The sequence below is a fragment of the Camellia sinensis genome, chromosome 8 (assembly GCF_055761805.1).
Source record: "Camellia sinensis isolate YWXY chromosome 8, ASM5576180v1, whole genome shotgun sequence".
Lineage (NCBI taxonomy): Eukaryota > Viridiplantae > Streptophyta > Magnoliopsida > Ericales > Theaceae > Camellia > Camellia sinensis.
In genome coordinates, this window is record NC_138968.1 from 22,088,809 (window position 1) to 22,105,784 (window position 16,976).

Sequence of the window (16,976 nt, forward strand, 5' to 3'; positions counted from 1 at the left end):
AGTGAGGAGGTAAATGGTTTATCAGAATATGGAGGCGAAGATGAGAATGGGACGACTTTCAATGACACTGATCGAGCCGACACTGATGACAATGGCGATAATAAACCAGAGCATCCTGGTGAAGTGTCAAAATACGAAAGAAATCTGGAACTTTTTAACATCATGACACACTCCATTTTTTTGAGTTTTCTGTTAGGAGCGCTCTCTCTCTCTCTCTCATGTGTATTGTGTAGAATATATGTACAGAAATTTCTTAGCTTAGTTTGCATGTCAGGGTTGATCTGTTATCTAGTTACAGCATAGCCTAGTTGATTTTGTGTAGTATCACCAGATAGTGCTTTTTCGACTCTCATTCATAACCGTATCTCATTTTTTGTGCCAGTTGGACTTCATTTCTATTTTTTTTTATGGATGAAATCGATAGCATTGGATCTGCTTGAATGGAATTTGGATCTGGTAATGGTGATAGTGAAGTGCAGGGGACGATGTTGGAGCTTCTCAATCAACTAGATGGATTAGAGCATCTAACAAAATCAAAGTACTGATTTCATTCTCTTAAACTAGCAACATGAGGGTGCTACTGCTCTGGGTCTTCCAGTTGCAACGAGTGCATATGTGTATACATTGATCTTTGTAAGTAATTTGAGGCATTTTCTTTTAGTTATCTTTATCTGTCCTCTTATTTGACATTATTGTAGAATTTATAGCTATGCATACTGTTTGGTCTGAAATTAGTCATTTGTACATTATGGTTTTTTCATCTCATAGACTTGTTTCTAGACTTGATGGGACTTAAGGCTTGGTTTGGTTTGTTTTGTTTTGTAGACTTGTTTCTATAATGGTTCAAAAAGAAAGGAAAAAAGAATAAAAGAAAAGAAAAGAGACTTGTTTCTATAAGGTTGAGGCTAACTTTAGGAGTTCAATATGCACCATTACACAAGTTATTGCATGGGGAATTTTCTTAGGCCAAGTTTGGGATGTTCCAAAAAAGTCAAAAAGTCAAAAAGTTACTCAAAAAGTTAAAAAGGTAACACTATTCACCAAAAGTCAATAATTACGGCTGCACAACTCCCAATTCAAATTTTTCCCTACAAATCAATTTTTACAATTTTTTATTACACATTTTCCAATAAAAAGTCAAAAAGTTAACCCAAACATCCATATTTTCAACCTCAATTTTTTAGTCCAAAAAGACAAAAAGTGCACTTATTTAGTCTTCCCAAACTTGGCCTTAGTTGCAATCTGACATTTTGTTTGATGTGACCAGATACAATCTTGAAGAAGTATTCATCAACTGTTGCCACAATATTCACAGGCATAACATCTGCTGCATTATTTGGCCACTCTGACTATAAACTTTATGTTAGGAATTACAGTTGTTTTCATCTCAATGCACCAGGTACTACAAGAAAGAGAAATATATTTTAATGATTACCATGTTATTTTCAGGCTTACCTTGTGTTTCATTTTCCCCCCCTTTGCAGTTCTTTTCTCCTCTTTCAAAGGTCAAAGATGAACAGCAAAATGGTGTGGTGGAACTAAAGGATGTTCAGGATAACCACAGGTATTTGCTTCTTGTTTTGTCTGCTATAATTCAGAATGCCTTCATTTCAAGGACGTGTTTGGAGATGTATGTGGAATTGGGAGATTAATTGTCTGTATGACCTGAAAGTGTACTAAAAATTATTATTCTTGGTGTTACCCACTTGAAAATACACAAAAAGAGATCTAATAAACTGTTAATTTTAAAATGGGAACAGTCTAATAACGGAATGAAATATTGTAATGTGTACATATATATATTGAGTGATATATTGTAATGTGTACTAAGAATTATTATTCTTTGTGCAAAAAGGTTATATCGTGTATTTCTGTTTGCAGAAACACATACATGCATGTGCACATTGGTTGTTTTTGTTTTGATTGGCTCAATTACTTGCAAGAATATGTTGAGTGGAAAATTTTTATGGTTCTTGTGCTGTGCATTTTGTTTGTTTGTCAAATATTGTTTTCCCTTGTCAAGACATCCATTTGAATGTTAGTTTGGAAGTGGGACACTAAATTTTGTCGTATCAGTTTACAGTAGCTTGTTGCTCATGTGTGATTCAGCGGCCTTTGTGGTAGTCAACATCCTTGTTCATTGGATTGATCAAATAACAATTTTAACTTAGATTTCATCTGCATCACACATTGTACAATATTGCTTCTTCAGTTAGTAGATTTATATGTCTATTATATTAGAAAAAAAATTATAAGTGCTTATCATGCCAACCTTTTGCACGTATTTACTGCAGAATATTCTTTAATATGTAAAATTTATGAGATAACATAACAATGGGATTTGGAATTGGCCTATCTGGTCGTGGTCGCTACCAGCTTATCACTGAGGTCTGGTTGCCTTTTCTAGCACATATATATATATATATATATTTAGATAAAAAACACTATTTAAGTTATTAATTTTTACTTGTTTGAGTTTCTTTCAGAGGTCTGCTTGCTATGCCAGAAAATGGGACTGGCTTGTTTCCAGATGTGGGCTTTTGCATATATAGCAACACGAACTCTAGGAAGAGGATCAGTTGGTATGCTTTCTGTTATTTAAAAAGTTCAGTTGGGTTCTATGGAGGGAATTTTTTTTATGATGTTATGTTTTCTTTTGTTTGCACATTAAAGCTTTTTGGTATCACCTTTAAGTATATTGAATTTATTGTTTAAATTCATCATTGAGGGGCATGATGCTCATTATTTTTTTAGCAAAAGTAAGGTGAAAATGTGATAAATCTGCAAATCAGTTTTATTTTTTTTGATAAACTGATAAACTGATAAATAATTATTTTATTGATAAATCTGCAAATCAGTTTTATTTTAGCAAATGTGATAAACTGATAAATCTGAAAATCTGAAAATGTAAGGTGAAAATGTGATAAACTGATAAATCTGCAAATTAGTTTTATTTTAGCAAAAGTAAGGTGAAAATGTGATAAATCATTATTTTTTTTATGATGTTAAAACACCGCTAAAAATCAGTTTTCCAGCAGTGAGTATGTCATCGTTTTTCTTACAAGAATTAATTTTTTACTTTGTCAGGAAAGAAGAAGAAAAAGAAGAAACCCCGGTTGCCTTTGAATGGTATATTTGCTGTTTTGTTGTATATCCCTTGAGACATCTCTCAGAGTTAGTTTGTTGGGATTTGGGGAATATATATATCTGTCTCAGTTAATTAGCTTTGTTAGCCTTCATGATGCTGCCATCATTCTGTTTCACACTTTGGATGCATTTCAGCTGCGGAGATGCAGTGGAAAATGTCTCAAGACCTTGCTACTGAGAACTATATGATGCCTAGGCCCTGCTGCTTATAATCCGCATTTTTTACACCTTCAAAATATTCTGTAAATGACATTTGATGTAGAATTTTTTGTACAGAGGACATCTTTTTTGTATGATTTTGTGTTTGTATGGAATTATTATTTTGGGTTGGATTGTATTTGATTTGTATAGAATTTGATGTTAAAAGATCAAATTTTTGTATTGTTGAAACGAAATAGAAATAGATATATGTATTATTTTGTTTAAATACAGGGTGCAGGTTGCACGAAATAAATACAGGTTGTGAATAAATTAATTATAATAAAAAAAACACTAAATAAAGTTTTTGGAAATTAAATGTTTAGTAGTGGGAAAAAAAAAAGTGAATTTATTAGTGACTAACCAATTGGTAGCTAAAAAGGAAATCAATATTTTTAGTGACTAAATATTTGGTAGCCATAAAAAATCCAAAGATTTTTGGTGACTAAAAATTTAGTAGATAAAAATTAATGAAGACTTTCGGCTACCAAATGGTTAGTAGCCAAAAGTTTAATAAAATGAAAAATAATATTTTTGGCGACTAAATTCTTTAGTCCCTAAATGTAGTAATGTTGTGACTAAAACTTATTCCCGACAAAAAGTTTTAGTCGCTGAAAATTTAATTTATTTTATTTGAACACTTTTGGCGACTAAATATTTGGTCGCCAAAATATACCCTTTCCCGACTACTCAGAGTTTGGTAGCCGAATGTTCACTTTTGGCGACTAATATTTTAGTCGCCAAAAGATAACCTTTGCCGACTAACCAGAGTTTAGTAGCCAAAACGTTCACTTTTAGCGACCAAAAATAGTTTAGTCGCCAATACTATCGCCGACAGGGTATAGGCGACTAGTTTGGTGACAAAATATTTTAGTCGCTAATTGTTTCAGCGACCAAAAATGGGGCTTTTGGCGACCAATATTTTTGTCGCCAAAAGTGGCATTTCCTGTAGTGTAACCTTTTTTTTTTTTGTGTGTATGCGTGTGTGTGTGTCTTTAATTCTTTTTTGCTTTGAATTTGATCATTTTTCTCTCAATTTTTACAGAATTTATAGTCTAGAATTACTTGAAAATCTTAAAAATTGAAAAAAAATAAAATTAAACAATATTCATCAAAGATTTAAAAGGGGGGGCTAAAAACAAGCTTAAAAGATAGGGGTGAGCATAGTCCGGATTGGTTTGGATTGAGATAAAGTTAGAACTAATTTGTTATCTACAGTTTCTGAAAAATTAGAACCAATCTAATCCGTTTAAATCGTGGAACCAATCCGAACCATTTCATTTAAATACGGATTTAATCGGTTTAGGACCACGGATTCACATAATTAAATAATAAAAAAATATATAACATTTTAATTTTATAAAAATATAAACATAGCATCATATTAGTTTCACAATAGTGACATATTGTTCTATAATTTAAACAACTATAAAAAAATTGATTCCATCATAAGTATTTAGACTATTACAAAATAAAATTAAAAACTAACAAACAAAAGCAATAAAAGAAGATACTATGCGGGTTTAGGTTTGGGTTTAAGTTTGAATTGAGGTTTTATATGGAATAAGAAAAGATATTATAGTTGTACGGGAAAGAAATAAACCTTCTCGTATGATCCTGCTGATCAAGTTTGCACTCCTACAAACAACGTTGCTTTGCCACCTGAAAACACAAACGTGAGCTAACCGGCGGGTGTGTGCCGGAAACCCCTCCGATGCCTAAGTCAGCAACTAGACAATAGACAATAAGCTCTGTGTATTCTAGAGTAAGAATTGAGATACCTGTACATAGGTCTGGTCATGAGCTTTTATAGACTTTACTTTGGCACAATCCTAGTAGGATTCCAACTCTCCCTATGAGAGTCTTTATAGGAATCACACACCCTACTCACTACCAACCAAGTGAGATGGTTTTGCACAATCCTAGTAGAACTATACTCTCCTTAGCAGAGTCCTCCTAGTAGTCACACTCCTACTCACTACCAACCAAGTGAGATGGTTTACACAATCCCAGTAAGACTCTAACTCTCCTTAGCAGAGTCCTACTAGGAGTTCCATCGCTGCAAGCCAAGTGAGATGGCTGAACCTTTTACCTCGGTTATACATTCCTGCCCGAACTGATTTACCTCGGTTATACATTCATGCCCGAACTGATTTATCTCGGTCCCCTGCCATTCGGACCGTATGGTTGAAAGCCGATCTAATGGATGCCACCCTGCCGAGCTATACACAGCTCGGCCCTCGCTATTGATGCTACCTCCTTTAAATAAGCTGTTGCAACCACACCGAGCTAAATTACCTCGGTCACACGCTTAAGTAATGATGTAGATGGCGCCCGGCTGAGTTATACCAAGACCGGCCGAGCTATACCAAGCCCGACATTCTTTCTCACCAATACTTCGGCTAACCACCAGGCCCACTTATTTCGGCTGACATCTTTACCTCGGCTAACATTGCGGTCAGCCAAATTACTTCGGCTCTGTGATACTTTAAGCACTACTATCAGTCTTGACTTTGAGATGACGCCCTGTAGAGCTATCGTTTAGCTCGGTTCTCTTTCTACCGATACCTCGGTCCATAGTTTGGCCCAAACCCAAAATATGAGATGTCTTCTTGGCCTAAGACCGAGTTACACCAGCCCTTATCTCGGCCCATTACACGGTCCAATTCCCAAAGAAGACTCTTCCTAGCTCGGCCCAATTTGTTTACAAATTGAGTATAATATAAATATATGCTATTTGTAAACGGTCTAGATTGGTTCCAATCCGAAATCGTGGGGTTCAATCCGAAACCAATTCCTTGATTATGAATTTTTAATTTTTCAATTCGGAATCGAACTACGAATTAAAAAAATCAATTCAAACCTGAATTAGATTGAACTGGACCGAATTAAATTACAAATTTTATGAATTTCTTACCAAGTCTGTTAAAAGACTTTCCATTCCAACAAGCGCCAGCTAATCGTGACTTTTCCAGAAGAGACAGAAGTAGTCCATGGCGCACAAAAAATAGTCTACAAGAAAACTAAAGTGCATAAAAACGAGAAGAAAAATGAGGGGGCCAAAAAAGATTTTGAAGGTAAAACTACACAGAAAAAGGAAGTTTAAGAATAATATATAAAAAAATGGCAGATTTTTGAAATATTACAATAAATTAAAATTTTAGAGATAAAAATTTAATGATAAAATTATTTTTTAAGTATGAAATATTTTAGTTGCCAAAAATGTGCTGTATTTTTAACTACAAAATTAGACATTAAGTGGTGAATTACTATTTTTTTTAGACTAAATTTTTTATCCCCAAAAATAAATGTTTTTTGTACCAAATTATTGTCACTAAAAATTATTTTTTTTGACTTTTAAGAAAAACTTTTTAGCAACAACAGGAATTGATTCCAAGTAATTTTTACTAAAAAAAAAAAAAAAAAAAAATCACTTTTGGATATAAAGGCCCTGTTTGGTACAGCTTAATTTCAGCTTATTTCAGCTTTCAGCTTAATTTAAGCTATTTTGATGTGTTTGGTTTAGCTTATAGCTTATAGCTTATAGCTTTGTGGAAGTCAGAAAACAGCTTATTCTTTGAGTGGGGCAGGATATGCTTTAAGAATAAGCTGGAAATCAGCTTAAGCTGAAAGTTATAAGCTATAAGCTGTTTAGGCATAAGCTATAAGCACTTTCCCACAACTCTACCAAACGGGGCTAAAGGTCGGTAACTAATGGAATAGTGAAGTGATACATTTTCATATTGTATTGATAATGATTCTCTGAAATTATTAAAGAAAGCATTATTTAAGATATAATGATAATCTCTTCATCATAATATGATTTTATTTGATATAATTTATCAGAATTGCTTATAATTTTTATTTAGTGCTCGTTTGGCTAACAATTTTGGACTAAAAAAGCACAAAAAGAAAAAATAAGTTATATAAGCTAATAAGATAAAATATCATTTTTTACCCATAATCATTATACTTTTTCTCTTACAAAAGTAAAAAAAATTTTAAAACAAAAACCAAATGAGACTAAAAATAGCCAGGTTAAAAAAGTCCAAGACTAAAAAAATTAGCTATATTAACCAATGCCAAACGATACCTTATTTAATTAACGGAAGTGATTGAGGGCCCTAAATTTCGGGGCTCGAATGCCCCGAAATTCCACTTTAAGTAAAAAAAAAAAAAAAAAAAAAGGAAAAAAGAAAGAAAAAAAGAAACAGTTTCCAAAAATGGAAATTAGGGGCATTAGGGGCAAATTTTTTAGGGCCACCAATCATTTTCCTTTAATTAATTAATCTATATTAAAATGTTTGGTATAATTTCCATTTACATCGTGAGAGAGGCCAAAATAGCTTTAATAAATTATATATAAAAAAGTTGACTATTAAAAAAAATAAAATGGTTGAGGCCTCGAATTTGTCTCAAAATTCTTTTTTTTTTTTTTTTTTTCAAAGATGTGTTAGTTAGTCTTTTTTTTTTTTTTAAATTTTCTTTTCTCTCTTTTCTTTATAGGGGTGATTATATATAGGGGTGTACTAAAAAATTAAACATTTTATAAGTGAGTTGGGTTGAACTGATTGGGTAATAAAATTGACTGATCAATTTTTTTTTTATTTAATTTTATTTTATTTGTTAGGTTGTGTTGGTTTTTTTTTTATTTATTTTTATTTTTTAAAGGTAGTTATGTGTAGGTGTGTGCCAAAAAACTAGACATCCTGTACCAACTCATCGTACAAAATTATACAGAATTAACGAGTTTTAATCAACAGTCTGACTGATCAATCAATTAAATTGGACCGGTTAAGTGATAAAATTGACTGATCAATTAAACTGTTGGTTAAATTTTATTAATTTCATATAATTTTATATGATGAGATGGTGCGAAATGTATAATATTTTATATTAGACTTTTAAAAAAAATATATTAATACACACAGTAGCCAAAAAAAAAAAAAATACGGCATTCGAGCCAAATTTGAGGCCTCGAATTCGAGGCCTCTATCACTACTGTTAAAAAAAATTAGAAAACGGATGTCTTTATCATTTATCAATTTTTAACTTTTAAAAAGTTATATCAAACAAGTTGGTTGTCTACTAAAACAAGTTTACAGTCATGGTAATCCAGAAACAGAGGTGAAAAATCTAGAAATCTTTTACATGTTAGTTTGTGATTATGTATCAATTTTAAGTAGTATATAATAATTTTAATCAAACAATCAAAACAAATCGACACAATGATTTTACGTGGAAAAATCACAATTGGACACCTCCAATTGTGATAAAAAAAAACCATGGACAACAGCCACAAAACAATCCACTAAGAAGATATAAAGGAATTACATAGGTATACTCTCAATTACCTAGCAAATCCCCGCCCGAATTGAACCAACCTCTATGTGCCTCTTCCAACCCCGTCTTTCACCTCGGAATTGTCTTGACGATGAGCCACTCTAGAATCCACCAAAGGTTCAGGCTCGAATTCTTCAGAATCCACCGAAGAACAACTCTCTCTTTTGTGTAGAACAAACAAATAATCATTTGATGTATACTCTTTAAATTATGAGTTGAATACTCAATCAAAACATCAAAGAAAACTAGCAAAATATTCCCAGATATAAACCCTAGAACCCAAGAAGAGGATCTGGAGAAGTAATCCTAGATTTGGATTGAAACACGTATTTATAGAAAACTGTCCCGCGATCTCCGCTCAAGCGTCAGATTGGCCGCTCGAGCAGACCTACGCTCGAGCGTGGAAAGTTCCGCTCTAGTGGGAAAAAACAACATCAAGTATTTTTGCAGGCGAATAAACTTCTGGAAGTCAGCATTCTCTGTTCGAGCGGGGGAATGTTCGCTCGAGCGGACATGCAACTTTGAATGCATTTTTGCATTTTGCTTCGGGGGCGCTGCCCCTCGACCCCGCCGCGGCGCTGCCCCGGACCCGCCAAGGGGCGCTGCCCCCTGGACTCCCGCTAGCTGACCGGGCAGCTCGATTCCCGTCATAATCAGCGAAGTACCAATCTTGAAAGAATTAACATCACAAATTGCTCTACAAAGCACGATTCGGGTTGGATTCGCATCTAAGAACTCATATCCTCACTAAAATACAAAGTGCGAAAACAAATACAATTTAAAGGAGTTTTGTCAATGGGATTGCCAAGAATAAAAACCTAACAATCTCCCCATTTGGCAATGCCGTGACAAAACACACCTAGCAAATAAAATTCTAATCACCCCAACCCATTATAGCCAACAAAAGCCAACTTCTTTCTCAAGGTCATGATCTGCAAAACAGTTATTAGTGCCCCAATCTCCAAAACAACTATTAGTCCCACAAGAGTATAGGAAAAAACAATAAACATATGACTAGATTATCTTGAAGCATGAGATGAAAAACATGAAAAACCAATAAACATATGACTTAGATTATCTTGAAGCATGAGATGAGAAACATGAAAACCTAAGACACATGCACCCGACAAAATAACTCCTCCTTACGAAAAACAACCACAAACATTGAAAACAGTGAACAGGAAGAAAACGACAAAAATAATATGGTAGAGCAAGTAAGGAATTTCAGACTAGTACCTTAAAACACACAAGACTATTCAAAAAGCACAATTACTTGAAAACACAATGTGCACAGCCTCTAGAAGATTCCTTATAAAAGAAAGTGATGCATTATGTGAAAAGCATAGATCCCATGAGAAAAGTGTGTGTGTGACTCTTGGAGTTCGACAAACACTAGATTCAATCCTAGTAGTGATCTGAAAGCTGGACCTCTGACAAGAGAATCTAAGCACAACTACGGAAAGTCAAACCACTAGGAATCAAATAGTATTTGGTGAGTAAAGGCGGAGGCTCCCCCTCAATCAATGAATCCTTTATTTGTTCTTTTTTTTTTTTTGACATCTTTTTCTTTTCTTTTTTTTGCACATCCTTTTTTTCTTTCTTTTGCACACTCATTGGCGGCTGACACGCTCAAGAGTATGGAAACCGAACCAGAGAAGCATGGATATAACAAGGATGGCTTGGTTGGTGACTCTGAGGTAGCCTTTTCCTCATGGCTGGACTACAAAGAATAGAGGGGAAAGCCGTGGAGATGCAAAAAGATGAAAGATGGTTAAGAGATTCAACATCACCCATGATATGTAAGTATAGGTCAGTTCCTCTAGAAATGCAAAAGATCAATGACAAAAGTCCATAGAAAAAAAATAATTACTAAGGCGGAAGACTCCAAAATTTGTTAATCCAAGAGTGTGTACAGAATGAGACATACTAATCAAAAAACTCACACTCCAAAATGAGTAATGACCACAGAAAGCACACATATATTAACATGTAATGGATATTCTCATCAATTTGAATATGCACCAAGGATCACTCAAAAATTTTAAACTTGCAAAACCATACAAAGAAAATCTTTTTGGAATTTTTTTTTTTCATTTTTTTTTTCTAAACAAAGCAAGACATAAAAACGAACAAGAGGTTTATGAAATTGGGGCTGAAATTTTTAGTTACTTTTCTTCTTGAAGTTTTTTGTTTTTTCTTTGTTATTATTATTTCTAATTCAATTCTATTATTTTGGTTTAAGATTTAATTTTCTACTTCTCATTCTTTCTTCTTATTTTCTCATTTCTCTGCTTTCTTTTGCAGATATTTCTAAATATTTTGGTAAAAAAAAAAAAAAAAAATTTCAATAATCTTCTAATCAATAATCAAATTTAGAGATGTTTTATAAATCAATTTTTGTTCAGAGTAAAATTTGTACCTACATCTAAAATTCACTCTCTGTCCAATCTATCTAGGTTAGATTCTAAAACTTTTTCTCCTCAAACTTCATATTGAATTTTAGAATATATATATATATATATATATTTTTGAACTTCAACTGAGAAATAAATGTGAAGTTTTAATAGGTGACAAAGCTACTCTGTCGTGTCGTGTAAAAAAAATTTGTTCACATTTTGATTTCGAGATGAAATCATGATTCCGTCTCTCTGAGAACACGAATATAGAAGAAAATAGAACAATACATCACTTTCTACACGGTATAAAAGAATTCAGGGAGAAGCTAGTTATTAGATGTCATACATGGACATCACTTAAAATTTGAATATATTCACCTATCCCTATTGATAGTCCCATTCATTGAAAGCAAATACTGGAAATGCATCATTATTATTTATCTTCTCATGACATCAATGGATTAAAAAGTAAATTTTTTGTAATAACTTAAATCATATGTTTAGGGACCTTTATTTATGATATAACATCAATTGATTAAAAAGTAATTTTTTTTAATAACTTAAATCATATGTTTGGGGACCTTTATTTATGACATAAAATGGAGAAGGGAGATAAGAGGTGAGGGACAACTTGGTACATTTAAATTTAAATTTTGTGTTTAAGAAGAGAATCTATTGACAACACATAACTGGATTCACAGGTTTTGTAGTTTGACGTTTGATGATGTGCATGATATACAAATTTTATATAACTTCGAAAATTGTACAAGAGATTAAATGGGAAAAAAAAAAAAATGAAGAAAAAGATAAGCTTAGGATGGTCGCGGATCAGATTTGTGCGGTTTGTGGCTCGGTTTTGACCCGCCCGCATCTATGCTATTTGGAAAAAAGTCAACCTGTAACCGCCTGCAGTGCGATTTGTAATTTGTGCGGATAGGATTCGCGGACATGCGGGCGGTTGCAGGTGGTTTGGAATTTTTTCTTTAAAAATTTATTTTTGAGTTTTTTTGTTTTTCTATTTTGTAAATATTTATTTTGGGTTATTTTTCTCAAATTTTCTAAAATGCTCCAACATTAATAATTAATGAATTAAAACTTACAAAATTAAAAATACAACAAAATCAATTCCTAATACAAACAAATCATTCAAACTTATAAAATTATAAAAATCCAATTCCATGCATCACGGTTTTGTTCAATGACAAAAGCAAATGTTAGGCTAAGCAGTACTCATAATGCAGATCAAACAAAAAAAAGACCGGGATTGGGATTTCAGGTATGGTTCTCTCAATGATACATTCAAAATGAATGAATGTACAATTTTATAGGGGATGCTAAAAATTCCTACAATGCAGAAACTCAATCCAGAAATTTTTAATTATAAATAAATACTAACACATTACATTTTTGAATATTACATAAAATTTATATGACTCAGAAAGCTATTACCTGATTCAATGACAAGCCTAAGGCATCATTCTTTTCCAAGATAACTAATATATATACTTTCTAAAAAAAAACCTTATGTATATATATATATATATCCAAGAGAAAAAATGAAAAAAAATGAAAAAAAAAAGAATGAAAAAAAGAAAAAGAAGAAGAAAATATTACATCTCTTCATCAATTATGATTCTCAGCATTTTTGTTGATTCATGTTTCAGAGAAGAGCTTATGAAAATTGTTTCCTAATGAATTAGGATTTGGTTTGTTTGGTCAAAACAAAAATATCTAGGATAGATCATAGATGAACAGTCTAGGTTAAAAAAAAAAATTAAATATTCTCAGTGCGGGCGGGTTGTGGTGGGTGTTGTTCAAACCTGCAACTCTCTCACTTTGACAACCCTCATCACTGATTAGTGTTAATCTATGATTAAGCATGTTAAGTGACTGATTGACTGAAATTCTAAACTGATTGATTGAGTGTATTAGTTTAAATGCAAATCTATCTGTTTGACTGCTAAATGATCTGTTCATGTTTTATGCTTTAAACTGCAAATTGAAGGCCTTATCGACGGCCGAATCTGAAACTGATTAGTGTTTTATGCTAATTAGAATTAATGTGATTTTATGGTAAATTTAGTTGAAATTCGATTTGGTATGATTAAATTGGATTAAATGATGTTAAATTGCATTAGTGGGCTTATTTACCAAATTGCCACTTAGTGGACTAGTTCATGAGCCTTTTATTTGATTTCTATATGCTAGCATTATAATATTTCTTCAACCTTTTCTTGAGCCATACCTGACTAGAGAGAGAGAGAGAGAGAGAGAGAGAGGAAAAAAATTTGATTTCAACAAATTTAGCTTGGAGCCTTGAAGATTTTGAAGAGAGATTGCATAATTGAGCTTTCATTCTTGTAATTGAGAACCTAAGGTAGGAGAATCATCTTCTTGAACTTGAATTCTAGTTGTATCTTGCATGGTCCATGAGCCATTAGTGATTTAAGGCATGATTTAGCTTAAAATGTTGAATTGAAGCTTAAATCATGCATGCATGTACACATTGTTGAGTTTTGAGGTTGATTTCATGGAAATCCTTACATGCATGTCCATATTTGGGTTATAGTTCATGAATTCATCATGTTTTTGAAAGGATTGGCTCATTTGTTCTTGTATCAGAAGCTTTGATTTCAATTGAATTCATGCATGTTGCATGTTCATCATGTTCATGATGTTTATTTGAAAATGGTGTTCAATTGACTTACCTTTGGGCTTTGATTTTGCAAATTGATCTTTGAAACATGTCATATTATGAGTTTTAAAGTGTTTTCCAGAAAATTAGCCAAAATGGATCGAATTTGATGCTTTAAATATTGAGTTTCATACTTGGAGACAAATCTGGAAATTCCAAATTTTGGATCCACGCTCGAGCGTACACTCTGAGTTCATTCAGTCCGCTCGAGCGAGTAAAGCGACGCTCGAGCATGTATCCAGTACTTTGCATGTGTTTACAGTCTGCTCGAGCGAGGGAATGCACGCTCGAGCGAGGACTTGTGTCTCATGCGCGAGCGGGGGTCGAGCGCCCGTCGAGCGTGAATTTCATGCATCCAGTACTTTTGCAGTCCGCTCGAGCGAGGAAAGTCACGCTTGAGCGGAGATCCTTTGTCTGCATGTCCGTTCAAGTGCAGAAAGCCATGCTCGAGCGAGACCCTTGTTTTTTGAAAATTCTGAAAAGTGTTTTAAAGCGCATCTTTGCATCCTCATTCCATCCTAGGCATTTCTAGGCCTAGATTAAGGCATCTTAATGAGGATAATGATATAGAACCACACCGAGTCAAGATAGGGACTAAGTCATTGATCCCCAAGTGTGTAACTTAGTATGTGTTCGTTCTGTAACTGTGTAGGGTTAGCATCCGAGGACGCTCACTAGCCTATCTGTAACCCAGAACTCTGTGAGTAACAATGTTGTAAAGATATATTCAATCATGAATATTTTCTGAATGATCAACTGTACTGCATTCTGAAATGATATTTCTTACTGAATGAATGCTTGTCCTATTTGCGAACTGTATCCATAGCAATTTACTGTTACTGTACTGTACTGCTACTGTCACAGAGATCTCTGTCGGTTCCCCCGTTTGGAACCACTACTGTTTACTGATATGATGGCTATCAACTGACTATTCGGTCTATTAAGACTTACTATACTGTTTGCTATTGGATGTACCACTTATGACTGTTATGATCGAATAACTGATATACTGTTCAAATGATTGTTTTAAATACTGAAAGGACATTCATTCCTAACCTCTTTACGCATATGTTATTCACTGGGCTTTAACTTACTATTTTTATATATATGTAGGTGTCCAGGCACCGGATCGGAGCTAGGAGCGTTGGGTTAAACTCCTTTTTGTCAAGCCAACCACTGTGCCTCACTGAGAGGTTCCAAGTCCTTCAAGCTAGGGCTTTTTGGGGTGTTTTAGATTCCCTCTTTCTGTTTCTGTTTTGTATGGACTATATGAGACTTATACTGTACTGTTATGGTAGGGATTTGGTCCCTAACCTGAATGCCTGTATATGATATATGTACATACTGCTTTTGTTCTGAATGTGAATATGTTGAAAGTGTTTTTGCATACAGACTGTCGTAGCTCATTGGACATCTTTTATTACTGTTTTGGCTTCCGCCAGCCCCTGTACTCTGTATTACTATTATTACTGTTATGCAGGCCTTCGGTAGTCACGGATTACTAGCCGGTTACGGTGCTAAACCCATAGGGGCAAGTTTGAGTTGTGACACTCACAACCAGAAAACTTGCTATATTCCATACCACACCCTACCCTATTGTATTTGCAAAACTGCCCATACGTGTGCGGGTTGGGTTGGGTTGGATAGGATAGGTTGTGCAGGTCGGATAATCCTATGTCCTAGGGCTGGGTATAGGGTTATCTGACGTACATAACCCGCTCTACCCGACCGTACCCGCAGATGTATGGGCGGTTTCGCAAATACAATAGGGTAGGGTGCGGTTTGAAATATTTCAATTTTTCGGGTTGCAGGTGGGTTGCGAGTTTGACTCACACCCGTTACAACCGCCTGCACTTTTTTTTGGAAAAAAGCTGAACCGTTCATCTATTCCATCCATAGATGATACTTTTTGCCCCAACCCAAACAAAACCAATTGAGAACAAAACCTAAATCTCACTCTCTCTTATTTCACTGACTCACTGAGACTGAAAGAGAGCTCTCTTCATCTTTTCATCTCTCTCTCGTTTTTCATTTGCGCAGCTCGCACGCAACGATCGACTTTCGCAATCGACTCTCTCTCTCTCTCTCTCTCTCTCCAGGAACTCTGAGATAAGGCTCTCTCTGTCTCGTTCTCTCTTATCGATCTGTGATTTATATCTCTGTTTCTATCTCGCTCTCTCTTCTTGATCTGTGTTTTTTTTTAGGCAATCAGATTTGTCTCATCCTCTCTCGTTTTTCATCTGCACAGCTCGCACGCGATAATCGACCTTCGCAATCGACTCTCTCTCTCTGACAACTCTAAGGTAAGGCTCTCTCTGTCATTCTTTGTCTCTATCTCTTTTTTTCTGTCTGTCTCTCTCCCTCCCAGATCTGTCTTACTCGCTTTTGTTTGATATTGTTTGAAGTTTTTGAAATTGAATCTGTTTAGATTTGTCTGTGTTTTTGTTTTTGTTTAATTTTTTTGGGGAGTTTGATCTTTGTAATCTGAATCTGGTAGGTGGGTTAATCTGATCTGATCTTTGTAATCTGAATCTGTTTATATTTGTCTCACTCTCTCGTTTTTGTTTAATTTACTTACTTTGTTACTTTTGAATCTATTTAATTTGAATCTTTGTAATTTGTTTACTTTTGAATCTAAAAATTTGTTTAATTTGATCTTTGTAATCTTTGTAATTTGAATTTGAATTTGATTTTTTTTTTGAATCTGAATTGAATTTGAATGAAATTGAATCTGTGAATTTGAATTAAATTTGCTATTCTTCTATTCTGCTGCTATTTTGTTATTTTTTAAATTGAATTCTGCTATTATGTTACTCTGTTATTTACTTACTCTGGGTAGGTGATATTGAATATGAATTGAAATTGAATATGATTTTTTTTTTGAATCTAAATTGTATTTGTAATATAGTTTGAATGGAGGATACTATTGAATCTTCCGCAGTGAATCTTTTACCTTCGGAATCCTCTAATTCTCAAATGAATCCCCCCTTAGTCGAACCCTAACTTGAACCTAGGCCTCCTAGACCTCCAAAGAAAGAGTGAGGGTGGAGGAAGGAGAGCACCATCCACAGTTTGGGATCATTTTGATAAGGTTTTTGGGATTGATGGGAAGCACAGATCCGTATGCAAATATTGCAAGAAAGAGTATTTGGCTGACTCTAGACTTCATGGGACTAGCAATTTGAGGAGTCATACAC

The 16,976-nt window shown here is 34.0% G+C and overlaps 1 long non-coding RNA gene across 1 annotated transcript; it reads left to right on the forward strand.

The window, feature by feature from the left end:
• The first annotated feature begins 486 nt into the window (after nt 1-486).
• On the forward strand, nt 487-1,585 carry LOC145796493 (uncharacterized). Its single transcript, XR_014336958.1, has 3 exons — nt 487-633; nt 1,268-1,399; nt 1,485-1,585. It is a non-coding gene; the product is annotated as an uncharacterized LOC145796493 (long non-coding RNA).
• The last annotated feature ends 15,391 nt before the right edge of the window (nt 1,586-16,976 follow it).